Source organism: Hemitrygon akajei, unplaced genomic scaffold (assembly GCF_048418815.1).
Source record: "Hemitrygon akajei unplaced genomic scaffold, sHemAka1.3 Scf000102, whole genome shotgun sequence".
In the NCBI taxonomy this organism is placed as follows: Eukaryota; Metazoa; Chordata; class Chondrichthyes; order Myliobatiformes; family Dasyatidae; genus Hemitrygon; species Hemitrygon akajei.
In genome coordinates this window covers 545,982-560,110 of record NW_027331988.1, presented here as the reverse complement: position 1 = coordinate 560,110, position 14,129 = coordinate 545,982, and positions in this window count along the sequence as shown.

Here is a 14,129-nt window from a genome sequence, read left to right as displayed (position 1 = left end):
TTTTCTCCTTTTACTTTAAATTATGCACATTTATTGACTGATTACAGGATGTTTGTGACGGCCTGAACAATGTTGCAGAAATGTAATGCCCACTTTCATTAGTTTCGTCTTCATTCCAACACAGAGTTAATACAGTCGATACATTCACTGCTCACAAAATCCTCCCCACCCCACTATCAGTCTGTTACATCTGCTCCCGAGGCCCATGTCTCTCATTGAGGGACCGTGACCAGAGAGCGATAAAAATGTGCACCACTCCCTGCAATTTACATGGGCGGTTGCCCTGGCAACAGAGAAAGTGGCTCTCCAAAAACGACAAAAAAATGCAATAACAGACTCACTTTAAATGCTGTCAAGATTAACACTTTGCCATTTTGTAACGTTGAACCTAAAATTGTAATTATTGATGCGATAAAAACTGATCAGAAATTGACAAGAAGTTTGATATATATATATATATATATATATATATATATATATATATATATATATATATATATATATATATCATTGAAGTGAGGGCATACAGACTGGACAGAGGTTGAACAAGATGATTGATATATATCACTGAGGTGGTTGGATACAGGCTGGACAGAGGTTGAACAAGATGGTTGATATATATCAATGAGGTGGTGGGACACAGACTGGACAGAGGTTGAACAAGATGGTTGATATATATCATTGAGATGGTGGGTCACAGACTGGACAGAGGTTAAACAAGATGGTTGATGCATATTGAGGTCGTTGGATACAGGTTGGACATGGGTTGAACAAGATGGTTAATATATATCATTGAGGTGGTGGGATACAGACTGGACAGAGGTTGAACAAGATGGTTGATATATATCATTGAGATGGTGGGACACAGACTGGACAGAGGTTAAACAAGATGGTTGATGCATATCATTGGGATGTGGATTACGGGCTGGACAGTGTTTAACGAAGATGTGTGGGGAATGAGCAGATGGAACAAGAATGGAAATGGGATCATCATTAGTTTTCTTTTCATTCAGAACACACAGTCAACACTCTTCAGCTCTGGGATGTTGGTGGGATTCCTTGCCTGAACTGCTGCTTCAGGCCATTCCGCAACATTCCTATGGGATTAACGTTAGGGCTTTGGCTCGGCCATTCCAAAACTCGAAATTTTCTTTTGAAGTTATTGTCTTATTTATTTACCTTTGTCTTTCGGACCATTGTCTTGTTGCGTTATCCAACTTCAATTAAACTTCAGGTGACAGACTGCTACCCTGACATTGCCCTGTAAAGTGTCTTTATATACAATTAGCACAGCTGCCAATTCATACCGTTGAAACTAAAATTTGAAATGGCTGCCTTTACCCTACCTCATGCTGCATTCAATAAATCTTCTTCTAGTTCTAGGTAACAAACACTGAGCGTGGAATTAACTCAGTGAGGCAGAATACTTCGCAATGAGGTGAGAGTAGGAGAAAGATTGCTGATATATAATTATTGATAAGATACAGGTATAAAATGAACAATATGGCACCGAATGAGCAGATAGAACTTGGTGGAAGAACACATCAAGGACAATCACTGATGGTCCTACAGAAATAGACTGAATTTACAGTGCATACTATGATATAAATGATCCTAAAGTGAAAAAGCTAGAACGAACCAAAGTAAACTTTTCCATATGTCCTTTGAAATTATGCATGCCTTGTAATCCAGGAAATTTCCTGGTAAAGCTCGTCTGCACTCGCTCCAAAGCCTCGACATTCTTCCCAGATTGAGGCTACAAGAACTGTGTGAAATACTCCAGATGTGGCCTAACTCGATCTTTAACATAACTTCCTGACATTTGAAATGAACGCCTTGATTGTAAAGGTAAGCATGCCATTTGCGTTCTTAACCACTCTGTCGATCTGAGTAGTCTCTCTCAGGCAGCGGGGAACTTGGACTCCAGGATCCCTCTGCTCATCAACAATGTTCAGGTTCTTGTATTTAACAGTGTACTGTCTCTTTACATTTCTCCCACTCAGATGACAAGATGATAATCAAATCTCACTGAGTTTTGCGGGGTCCTGTGGAATTCATAACCAAGTGCACAAGTACGGGAAGGTACAGGTACAGAGAAACACTGACCTGTGGCAGCATCACAGGCAAGTACATTCAGATAACACACGGAACACAAATTATACGATTCTCTGGCATTAACAATATCGAAATGTGTTTTATGTTTTTAAATACAGGTTGTATGCAATGATATAATATATATATTATGTATCAATAACAGACTTAGAAATCTCATTAACAATGTAGAGATATAAGTTTTATGTCCTTAACAATATCTTAATATACATTTGTGTCATTATCAGTATATAAATATACTTTCGTTCTACAACAGACTTAGAAATGTTGGATTTGGTCCCTCGGTCAGATTGCTGATACAGTTTGGGAAAAACTGGGCTCCAACCACCGGTCCTTACAACACACACTGAAACATCTTGCAGACCCAGGAAGGATTTGGTTATTCCATCTCCTTAAACACAGAGACAACAGGAACAGGAGCACGTCAGTCGGCACTTCCAACCTGTACTGTCATTCAATAAGATCCCGGGCCAGTCCATCATTGCCCCCCAACACCACTCCTATCCCCACTTTTTCCAGACCATTGGCCCGACTTGGAGGTCAACAGTCTTTCGGTGTTTGTCCTCCAACTCAGCACCACAGTGGTCTCAGACATTTCCACAGCTGAACCCCTCCTATAACCACCGGGACAAATATCGTATTTGCTCCTTCTCACACCACCAGTATCCTTTCAATAAAATCCTCCTCCACTCCGTCTTCTGCCGGGATCTCTAACTCCCCCGGGAGTTGATTCAAGCTGATAGGCCGAGCGGTTTCCTTCAAACTCTCAGCGATACATCAGACTCCGGCCGCAGTAGACACTTCAGAAGCGCCGAAAATTCCCTCGGAGGGAAATGGAAATAAATCAAAAAGAGGGACATTTCCTTGGGGGCTGGCTCCGCTTTGACGGGGTGCTCGCTGAGGGAGCGGGGTTACCGCCCTCTTGGATGCTCTCCATCCGCTATTGTGTGTAACCAGTGATTGACATCACTTCGCACCAATGGGATAGCTCAGCTCCAGAATCCTCTGTTGACGGCAGTGTGTGGGTGACGCCACTTGTGGGAGAGAGCTCGTATTTAAAAACACCTGAATGGACGATTCTTATGATTTCAGTGGGACAACGACATTAATCACGGATTTCATCACTGATTCCAGTGTTGTGGGATGTAAAGTCCCATGTTATGTGTCCGGTTGTGCCGTGTTGTTGGTGGAGTGGGCAGCGTGGTGTTTGTCTCGATTCGGGTCACAACACCAGAATTGGCAGCGGGTCCACACACAGTGTATTAGTCAACAGAAAACCTCTCGTCCCTGCAGTCTTTGTCTCCTGGTAAACTCAACAGCCTGACAGTGTGGACCATAGATACCCCTTCCTCTCAGAGTCAGTGAATCTTTTGGACAGCTGAGCGCAGAAAGGAATTAAGTTTATTGGTCATAAAACCTCGCCCAGACTTGGTTGGATGGATTTAGTTTGGTGTTCGGGATGTCACAGTGAAAGAGCCGGACGGCTGAAATCTCTCCATTCTCGAAACATCCTTCCAGATGAGGCAACAATTCAGTTGCGAATCCGCCTGTGGTCGCCTAATTCGATGCAGCCTCCTCTACACTGGTGACACCAACTCCACATTTGTGCGGCGTTAGGTTTTATTTTGGGGGAGAGGGGGTGTTGATGTTCTTGTTGCGTTTTGTGCGGGGAGAGGAGTTTTTTGAGGTTGACGATCGGGTTGCCATTCTATTTATGTGTGTGTGTGTGGGGGGGGGGGGTGTGGATTTTATGTTTCTCTCTGAACGGCGTTCATCTTCTTTCTCTGTTTCATGGCTGTCTGGAGGAGAAAAAAATCAGAGTTGTATATGGATACATGCTTTGATAATAAATTAACCTTTGAATTATCTGCTATGAGTGGGACTTCTAGACACTAGACACTCGAATACTACAGCACAGTACAAGCCCTTCAGCCGACCCATATATTCCTTTAAAAATGTACTAAACACACACTACCCCGTAACCTTCTATATTTCTTTCATTCATGTGCCTGTCCAAGGGGCTCTTAAATACCCCTAATGTTTTAGCCTCCGCCAACATCCCTGGCAAGTCATTCCAGGCACTCACAAACCTCTGTGTAATAAACTTACCCCTGATGTCTCCCCTAAGCTTCCCTCCCTTAACCTTGTACCTATGACCTCTGGTGTTTGCTATTCGTGCCCTGGGGAACAGGAACTGACTATCCATCTGATCTATACCTCTCATAGTCTTGTAGACCTCTAGCAAGTCCCCTCTCATTCTTCTACGCACCAAAGTGAAAAGTCCCAGCTCTGCTAACCTTGTCTCATAAGACTTGATTTCAAATCCAGACAACATCCTGGTAAATCTTCTCTGTACTGTCTCCATAGCTTCCACATCCTTCCTATAATGAGGTGACCAGAGCTGAACACAATACTGTAAGTGTGCTCTCGCCAGAGGTTTGTAGATTTGCAACATGTCCTCACTACCCTTGAACTCAATCCCCCTATTATCCCATAGGCCTTCTTATCTATCCTATCAACCTGTGCAGCGACATTGAGGAATATATGGATTTCAACCCCAAATTCCCTCTGTTCATCCACACTCTTAAGTAACCGACCAATAACCCTGCACTCAGCCTTCAGGTTTGTCCTTCCAAAATACATCACCTCACACTTCCCCGGATTGATCTCCATCTGCCACTTTTCAACCAATTCTGCATCCTGTAACCTTCGATAACCTACAGCTCCACCTACAACTCCTCCAATCTTCGTGTTATTTGCAAACTTCCTTCCACCTCTTCATCCAGGCCATTTATAATAATCACAAACAGCAGGCATCCTAGGACAGATCCTTGCGGCACTCCACTAGTCACCGACCTCCAGGCAGAATACTTTCCTTCCACTACCACCCTCTGCTTTCTTCCTGCAGAGTATGAAAGAATTTGCCCACGGCTATATAGTTTAAAGGTATCCCATAATGTTCCACCGGAAATTTCTTCCGTTGAGTTAGTTGAAAAGAAAAATACAATCGGTTCTTTAATGAAATTAACAAAATTTAAATCCTGAAGCAAATCAGAGTTGAACCGCCATTGTCGATTGGACCTCTTGCGCGTACTAGGCGCTGTCTCCGCGCCGGCTTTCGAGTCTCCGTATTTTTCTTCCCGGGTGGGTTCGGTTCCTGCCTCCAACGCTAGAAATTGCCCAGAGTGTTCCGTTACTAACATGACTCTGTATGAGAGTTTCATGATACCACACTGCGCTTTCGTTACAACAGCAGTGATTTGTGGTCACAGAGACGGGGAGGGAGGATGAATATCGCGAAGACCGGTTGAAGAAAGTGAGATCGCGGATGCGGTGTGGGAAGGGCTCGGGTCAAACAGGCGGAGTGGGAGAGGTCAGAGAGATGGCACGGGTTGCTTGTTTCAGAGGGACTATAGAATGTAAGCTCTCTAATCCCAGAATGCCTCGCAGGTAGGAAAGTCCTCTAATCTCTCAGTGTATTTATGGACAGTATTCTCTGACTCACACTTCCCTACCTCATCCCAGTCTCTCTCTCTCTCTCTCTCTCTCTCTCTCTCTCTCTCTCTCTCTCTCTCTCTCTCTCTCTCTCTCTCTCTCTCTCTCTCTCTCTCTCTCTCTCTCTCTCTCTCTCTCTCTCTCTCTCTCTCTCTCTCTCTCTCTCTCTCTCTCCCAACCCCAGTGTCTGTTTCCCTCCCCAGCTCTTATAATCTCCCGTTTCCCTGTATTCACCCGTCTCCCCAACTCCACCGGCCACCAGTACCTAAACCCGCCTCTTTCTCCCTCCATTGACTCCCCAATCCCACCGGCCACCAGTACCTAAACCCGCCTCTCTCTCTCTCTCTCCATTGACTCCCCAATCCTGGCTCCCTCCCACGAGTTTCTCTCTCTGCATGCCGTCACTCCTTCTCTACCCATCACACAGCCGCGTCTCGGAATCTCCCCTTCTGAGTTCTCTTCCAAACTCCCTCCACACCCCGATTCCCAAATATCTATCCTCACCCCAGAACTCTCGACTTCCCCGGCCCCCTCCCCCTCGATCTCTCTCTACTTCACCTGTCTCTCTCCCAGACTCTCCCCTCAGTCATTTCGTCCCAAGTCTCTGCCTCATCTCTCTACACTAGCTCTGTCATACAATTCTCCCCTTACCCCGCCCCACTCTGTCTCTCTCAGTTTCTCTCTCCCTCTGCCGTTCTCCTCTCCTAGAATCTCGGCTGCATCTCTCTTCTCCCTCCCCCCCCCCCCCACCGTCCTTCTAATCTCAGACACTCGCCGCCGTCTCTCTACATTCCCCAGTCTCTTTCTCCCCCCACCCGTCTCTCACATTATTTCTATCCGATCTCTCCGTAGCGGCGGCCTCTCTTTCTTTGCCTCTCTCTCTCTCTCTCTACCTACCCCAACTCTTCGCCCTCCTCTGGACTTTCACTCCGCCAGTCTGTTTCTCATCCAGTCACTCTATTGGCCTCCGGTCTCTGCTCCGTCCCCCTCTCTGTCGCGTTTCTCTCTCCTGGCTATACCTCTCCCGCTTTCTACCGACACCAAACTCCCGACTCTGATCTCTCTCCCCATCTAATGTCACTGTCGAAACCCCGATCTCTCTCCACACCAGATACCTCGACCTCCCCGGCCTCCTTCCCTAGGGTCTTTCCCTGCTCTCCTCTTTCTCTCGCTACCTCACCAGTCGCTGTCCCCGTCTCTTTCTCCCGAGTCCATCTCTCTTGCCAGCCTCGAATCCGTTCCCGGGTAATGACTTTTCTGTTCATTGACTGCTCATGGAGTGTCGTGGAGTGAAGATGGCGTCTGAACCTTCGTGTTTTATAGTTCAAATAATAACATTTACTTGCTGATAAGTGCAGATTCTCTGTACATCACTTATCATTATTACAGGGATGATTTTTGTAACAGTGGCGTCCATCATTAAAGTTGCCCACCAACAGGACACGCCCTCTACACAGTGTTACCACCGGGAGGGAGATTAATTGTACCGCTACCGTAAAGTTAACAAATTTCACGACGTATGCCTGTGATATTAAATTTGTTTCTAATTCTGATTCACTTGCAGCGGGGATGTGTCAGCTTGAATTAGTTGAAAGTGAGACGAAGGGTTGTACTTTGCTGTAATATTCTATGTTCTATGTTCTATCTACTGTACCGCATCTCACTGTTTAAGTCCAGTCGATTATTTATTTGAAGCTAAGACACCATCGTTTCTAGACTACTGTCAATGCGCCTGATAATATTGCAGGATCATTTAACAATAGGCCATAAATATCAGTGACAGCAACAGGATGACAATGATAGTTTTGCCTGGAAGGGACTCGTCAAGTTCTACGTAAGGAGGAATTGTCCTCGGTGTTGGTCTGACACAATGAGAAATAGGGCACTGAGGAGTACGATAGAACAAACGAATCTGGGAATGCAGGTCCATAACTCAATGAAATTTGTGGCACTGTTAGAGAGCGCCGTGAACTTTTCGCACATTGGCCTTCCTGGACCAAAGTACGGAGTACAGGAGTTTGGATCTTACGTTGCTGTCGTTTAAGGCTTTATTGGGGCTTAATTTGGAATATTGTTTACGGTTGGGCTCAACTGCCTGCAGGAAAGATGCAAATAAGTTTGAAAGAATGCAGGAAAAAAAAGTTACATGGCCATTGCCGGGACTGAATGTTTTGAATTAAAAGGAAAAGTTACATACGTCAGACCTTTATTTCCGAGCGGGTAGAAGACTGAGGGGAGATTTGATAGAGGTATAAAACATTATGAGGCGTATAGAGAGTGTAAATGCAAGCGGGCTTTCTCCACTGATGTTGGGCGGGAATACAACTGGAGATCATGGGTGAAGGGTGAAATGTGAAAAGTTTAAGGGAAACATGAGGGGAGGCTTTTTCACCCAGAGGGAGGTCAGAGTGTGAACAGAGCTGACAACACAAATGGTAATTGCGATACCGATGTCAACGTTTAAGAGATGATTGGAGAAATACACGGATGAGAGTGATTTCCAGGAACTGATGCGAAATTCGAAGGCTGCATAGCCTTCCGAAATTCTATGAAGTGCTGATGTATGCTAGCTTCAGCTCTCTACATCTCACTCTCCTAAGTTCTTTAGAATGCGTGTTGAGGCCTTTTGCTCTGGACGTTGTGGATGGCCACGGTCCGGGTCGTAAAAAAAAAGACAACATTGCTGTCTAATTTGGAATACTGTGTGCTGTTGGGCTCATCTACCTGCAGGAAGGATGTAAATACGTTTGAAAGAATACAGAAAACAAATGAAGACTGTAGTTCCGGGTTGGAGGTGGATGTGACAGTGGTCTCAGTACGGTGAACAGATCTGTTGCTACAGAGGTGCTAATAGGTAAAAGGGATGATTAGCCTCGGTACTATACAACAAAGGGTCATTTAATCTGAATCCTATCCTTGGTCAGACATTGGAGGTCAGTAATCCTGGAAGTCATTGGAGGTTTGGAGACGTCATGTTTTAATTGTGTTGAATATTAACTCGTGGACGATCCGTTACCTTCTGCACCTCTTTGTCTTGGAGTCGAAAGGCTTCATTAAATTGTTTACGATTGCAATTACAGTTGTTTGTTAACCGTTGAACAAATAAGAGCATGTCACTTTCTGAAATATTTTGAAGATATGAATGCATTGTAGCGATTTGCATAACATAGTTAGATAGATAGATAGATAGATAGATAGATAGATAGATAGATAGATAGATAGATAGATAGATAGATACTTTATTCATCCCCATGGGGAAATTCAACATTTTTTCCAATGTCCCATACACTTGTTGTAGCAAAACTTTAATAAAGTTTTAATAAAAGCATTAATAATAGCTTTTAAAAAGTTCTTAAGTAGTTTACTTAAATACATTAAATACAATCAACCCCGGCACTTTAACATATCTTACTCCTGGCGGTTGAATTGTAAAGCCTAATGGCATTGGGGAGTATTGACCTCTTCATCCTGTCTGAGGAGCATTGCATCGATAGCAGCCTGTCGCTGAAACTGCTTCTCTGTCTCTGGATGGTGCTATGTAGAGGATGTTCAGGGTTTTCCATAATTGACCGTAGCCTACTCAGCGCCCTTCGCTCAGCTACCGATGTTATACTCTCCAGTACTTTGCCCACAACAGAGCCCGCCTTCCTTACCAGCATATTAAGACGTGAGGCGTCCCTCTTCTTAATGCTGCCTCCCCAACACGCCACCACAAAGAAGAGGGCGCTCTCCACAACTGCCCTATAGAACATCTTCAGCATCTCACTACAAACATTGAATGACGCCAACCTTCTAAGGAAGTACAGTCGACTCTGTGCCTTCCTGCACAAGGCATCTGTGTTGGCAGTCCAGTCTAGCTTCTCGTCTAACTGTACTCCCAGATACTTGTAGGTCTTAACCTGCTCCACACATTCTCCATTAATGATTACTGGCTCCATATGAGGCCTAGATCTCCTTCTAATTTGACATTTGCCACCTTCTAATCTTCCAGTTCTTCTTCCGTGGTCAAGGAAAACACAAATATCCTGTCCGGAATCTCAGCAATATCTTCGTTTCCCTTCCCAAATCAGCTGAACTATATCCATTCCGGCACCGGGGAATCATCTATCATAATGTTTTCCAAGTTTCCAGCGCAACCTCTTTCTCAGCGTCGGCATGTTCTGGCATATCTGCCTTTTGACGCTGTGTTCACATTCATTAATGTATTCAGTGAGGAGCTTGGACTCCAGGCACAAGTTTTCCTCTTTTGCCTCTGATCTGCCATACACTGTCTCCAGTCTCCTCCTGTTCTTCACAATGCAACTCGCCAAGGTTTTCTCAAAGCCCCTTCTAAATGTTCTAAATCCATTACTAAATTCTCTTCTGTGTGCATTGTGACCTTCCATAACCCTGCCAGATCCTTTTTCCCGAAACCTTAAGTACCTTTCTTTCTTCCTCTTGGCGAGTTGTTCCAACTTTATTGCCACCTAGGGTTACTTTATGCTATCATCCTTGCCCTGTGTCAATGAGACAAACCCTTACTGAACCCCATGTCAGTGCTCCCTAAACAATCTCCACATATCTGTTGCACATTTCCCAGAGTACATCATTTCCTAATGTACGTTCCCATGTTCCTGACAGGTAGCACCATACACCGCAGCCCCCCAATTAAACACATTCCATGCTCCCTGGTCCTATCCATGTGCAAGGTAAATCGAGGGCAGATCTGCCCCATTGCTCGGAAATGCTGTCCCACCGAGAGATCCGTCACCTGATCCGTTTCCTTTTCTAATATTAGATCCGGTATGGACTGTTCGCCAGTCCGCCTGTCTTCATATAGTGAGATGAATCCTTCATGGATACCACTGAGAAATTATGCCATACCTAGACCTTTTACCCTGGGGAGGTGCCAGAGAATATTCTGGAAGTTTCAGTTACCCGTGCCAATAACTGTCCGATGTCAAATATCGGCTTCCCGATCGGATCTTTACCGTTCCCGGAGCACTTACTTGGTTGATCTGGTGGGCGGCTGTATAGAATACTCCAAACGGAGTGATCAGCTTCATGTTTGTGTGTTAGTCACAATATCTATTAATAAGCAAACGCTCCACGTTGTCCTCCCTTTCTGCAGCTGCGATACTATCCGTGGTTTCCTATTGCGCCCCCTTTAAACCCTGTTACCCGAACCTGTCCATTTTGAACCAACTAAATCCCGGAAAGTTCTGAATCCATCCCTGCCCTTTTGACAGTCGAGTGTCTGTGATAGTTTGGAGCATACCTCAACCAATGTAACAATCACGCCAGCAGCATTGAGCGTTTCTATTGCTACCTACCTGAACTGTATGAAGTCAGCAATCTTCTGCCAATGTTACAATTTCAGGATGGCCAGGCATATGATTGTTCGAATTTATGACATATTTGCCAAACCTGTTCATTGTAAATCGGCTTTATTTGAAAACTCCGCAGAATTGCAATTGGACACGGGCGTTATCTACACAGATGACCATTTAATGTCAACACATACTTCATTCCATTTCTCAACTCTTCTCTGAATTTCCTCTGTGTCAGTGTATAGATACAAGTATTGGTGCACATGCTGAGAATTTGTAACAGGAACCCAAATTGTTGTAGGATGTATACCGGGGAACTCAAATATCTGTCCTGGTAATAATTGTTTTGCATTTGCCATTTCAGGGAATGGGCTACATGGGGCATCCAAAATAATATGAAATTAGCTGATATAGAAAACAGCAAAATCATCGATTTTCTGCGTTTTTCCACCTCGGCATCTTTCTGATTGTCGCTGCTATGCCGAAGCTTTCTGCGGACTCTATTTGCCACAACGATATGTCTTACGGTTAACCCGTTAAACACCAGGATTAAGCCGATTGGTAGCAATGGTGTTAAAATACTGATCAGTAATTGGTATCCTCTCCACACGGGTGAAGTAACGTATTCATATGTGGCGGTGCACCGCCATGGCTTGTTGTCAATGATGACGTAAGGTTCAAGGGCAAAGTAAAACGGGACACCTGTCCCGCAGCTCACTATAACCACGGTCACGATAACCACCGTTGCTGTTCTCTCGGTGCAGTATCGCTCCCGCAGCTTTCGGCAGCATATGGCGATGAAGCGATCGAAGGTAAAACTGACCGTGAACCAAACAGAACAGTCCTGCGTCACGACCCGAAATACAAGTGTCAGAGCGCATACAGGAGTGATGAGCAGGGATCTAGAATAAATGTAGATATTGTTGGTCTGTTCCACTAAAGCAGCAACGATAACCACCATCAGATCCGCTGTTGCCATTCCAACCAGGTAACGGGTGATGCATTTGGAGAGTCCGCATTTTCCCCGAGAGAGGATCACAATCGCCATTAAATTAACTGCAAGAAATTTGGAAACAAAATAGAAATACGGTCAGCTCCCTGAATGCCCCCATTCTACCGATGCTATGCAGGGTATGGTCTATTTGGAAGTGGAAAGAGGAAATCCAGTGTGTGAGGTCTCCGTCGCTGCGCTCCGGCTGGAGGACAATGACGGATGTCAGTCTCAGTGGATTGGCGACCTTCCGACAGTTTTGAACAAGGCATCCAAGTTCCAGGACTCACGTACCGGTGGGCACTCGATCACTCCTGTTAGCAAAACCATTTCCATTACTAGTGGTGAAAGAACTGAAGGGATTGTTTGCAGCCGTGACAAAGTGGAATCTAAAGATACAAAGCACAAGTTATCATTTCAAGAACAGACCTACGTGTCGAAAATAGACTGGACCGTCATTTAAATAAGCTGCCACGTTGTTATAAGTCGAAGTGTCTGCACTGATAGAGACACGGACCTTGAAAAGCAGTGACCAGCATCACTTCCGAAAACCTAACGAGGTGATATTATGAAACAGTGACAATATCGGGACCAACTTAATTGAGAAAAGAAGAAAACTCTGCGATCAAAGTATGGAAAATAGAAATAAAACCATTAGATGCCTGAGTCCTCCATTTTCAGCCGAGGGTAGCATCTGTGCTCAGTAACAGTGCGGATACCGCAGCAGAGTAACGACGGCACCATACAAAAAGTAACCAGCTCCGGCATCTTACCGGGGACACCAACTGCTACAAATGTGGGATAGAAAATGGCCGCAATGTAGTAAATCGCCGGATATCCCATATTCCGTCAGAAGCAGCGTTCAGTTGTACGGAGCGTTTCAGCTGCTCAGATGGACTGGTGATCGGTTTAGCAGACTTTTATTGAGGTGAGAGCAATTCTACTGAGGCAATTAGCGTGGCGATCACGTCAGGGACATTAGTGAAAACCAACTGCACAAACACTTATCTTAAACTATTTATACTCACTCTGTCCCCGTGTCATGAATTTGACTCCTCAATAGAGTCCATTACTGTAAAACAAAATAGAATGTGACTTTTTCCATATTATTTTGCATGATACCTGGCTTCAGCTATTTAAATGGCATTTTTTATATCATTATTGCTTTAAAACAGGCATTCATCTTGAAGTTGATTTATTTTGTAATATTTGACCGTGCACATTCGCTTCTGAAATTGAGTGAAGGAGTTTGTTCTGGCGGGTGAAATGAACAACACTTCCTTATTAAAGGGGAACATTCCTTTGTTCTTTTCTTTCGTTCGTTCCAGTCATTTCGGTCTGTTTGTGTGTTGGAAATCACAGTTACAGCTGACATAAAATAAAATACACTGCACGTATACCTGCAAACACTGTAAAGATGCACAGCGATATTCCAGAGACCTGTGATCAAAAGGGGAGTGTGTCCTCGGGAAATTAGCGAGGGCTGTGGACAGTTTGAAGAACAATGTTTTCCAGCGCACACATGGGTCGTTTGGTAGGAACCTGATCTCTGCCAGTGAATGACTTGATCACCTCACACCCGTGACGTGCCATGCAGTCTATTTAACCTTAAAGATATTCTCAAACCTGCCGCTATTCTCCCGCAAATTTTCCATCCATTCTCTGTTTCAGTAAATACAGTAAGTAAAATCTATGAACAATCCGCAGGTTTTCAGGCTGTTCTGTCATTTTCCACGAAGTTGTATTTTTGTCTCCTGATTTACTGTCAGGTATATTGCCTTTCGAGCGTCACTATGATTATATGCAGAACAGCGGATGTGGTCAAGCTCCCTGTCAATCACACTTCCTTCTGCAGTGCACCGCTCCGTGGCGGTTGTGATACTCGTAGCGATGAGCAGCCCTCGACTTATTGGAGAGAGTCTCATCACTCCGTTTCCATTGCTGAACTCGTACTAATGTGCGGCCCTCGATTGGCTCAAGAAAGTATCACCTGTCCCTTCAAATTCTTCCTCCCAAAATGGATCACTCCGTAACCTTCCGGGTTGAACTCCATCTGTAACTACTCAGCGCTGCTCTGCGTCCTGTCACTGTCCTGTTATAATCTGTGACAACCTTCTATACTATCCATAATCCCACCAACTTTCACATCACTGGAAATACAATAAACCATCCTTCCACATAAAAACACACAAAAAAAAACCCTGGGTCTCAGACAGATCTCT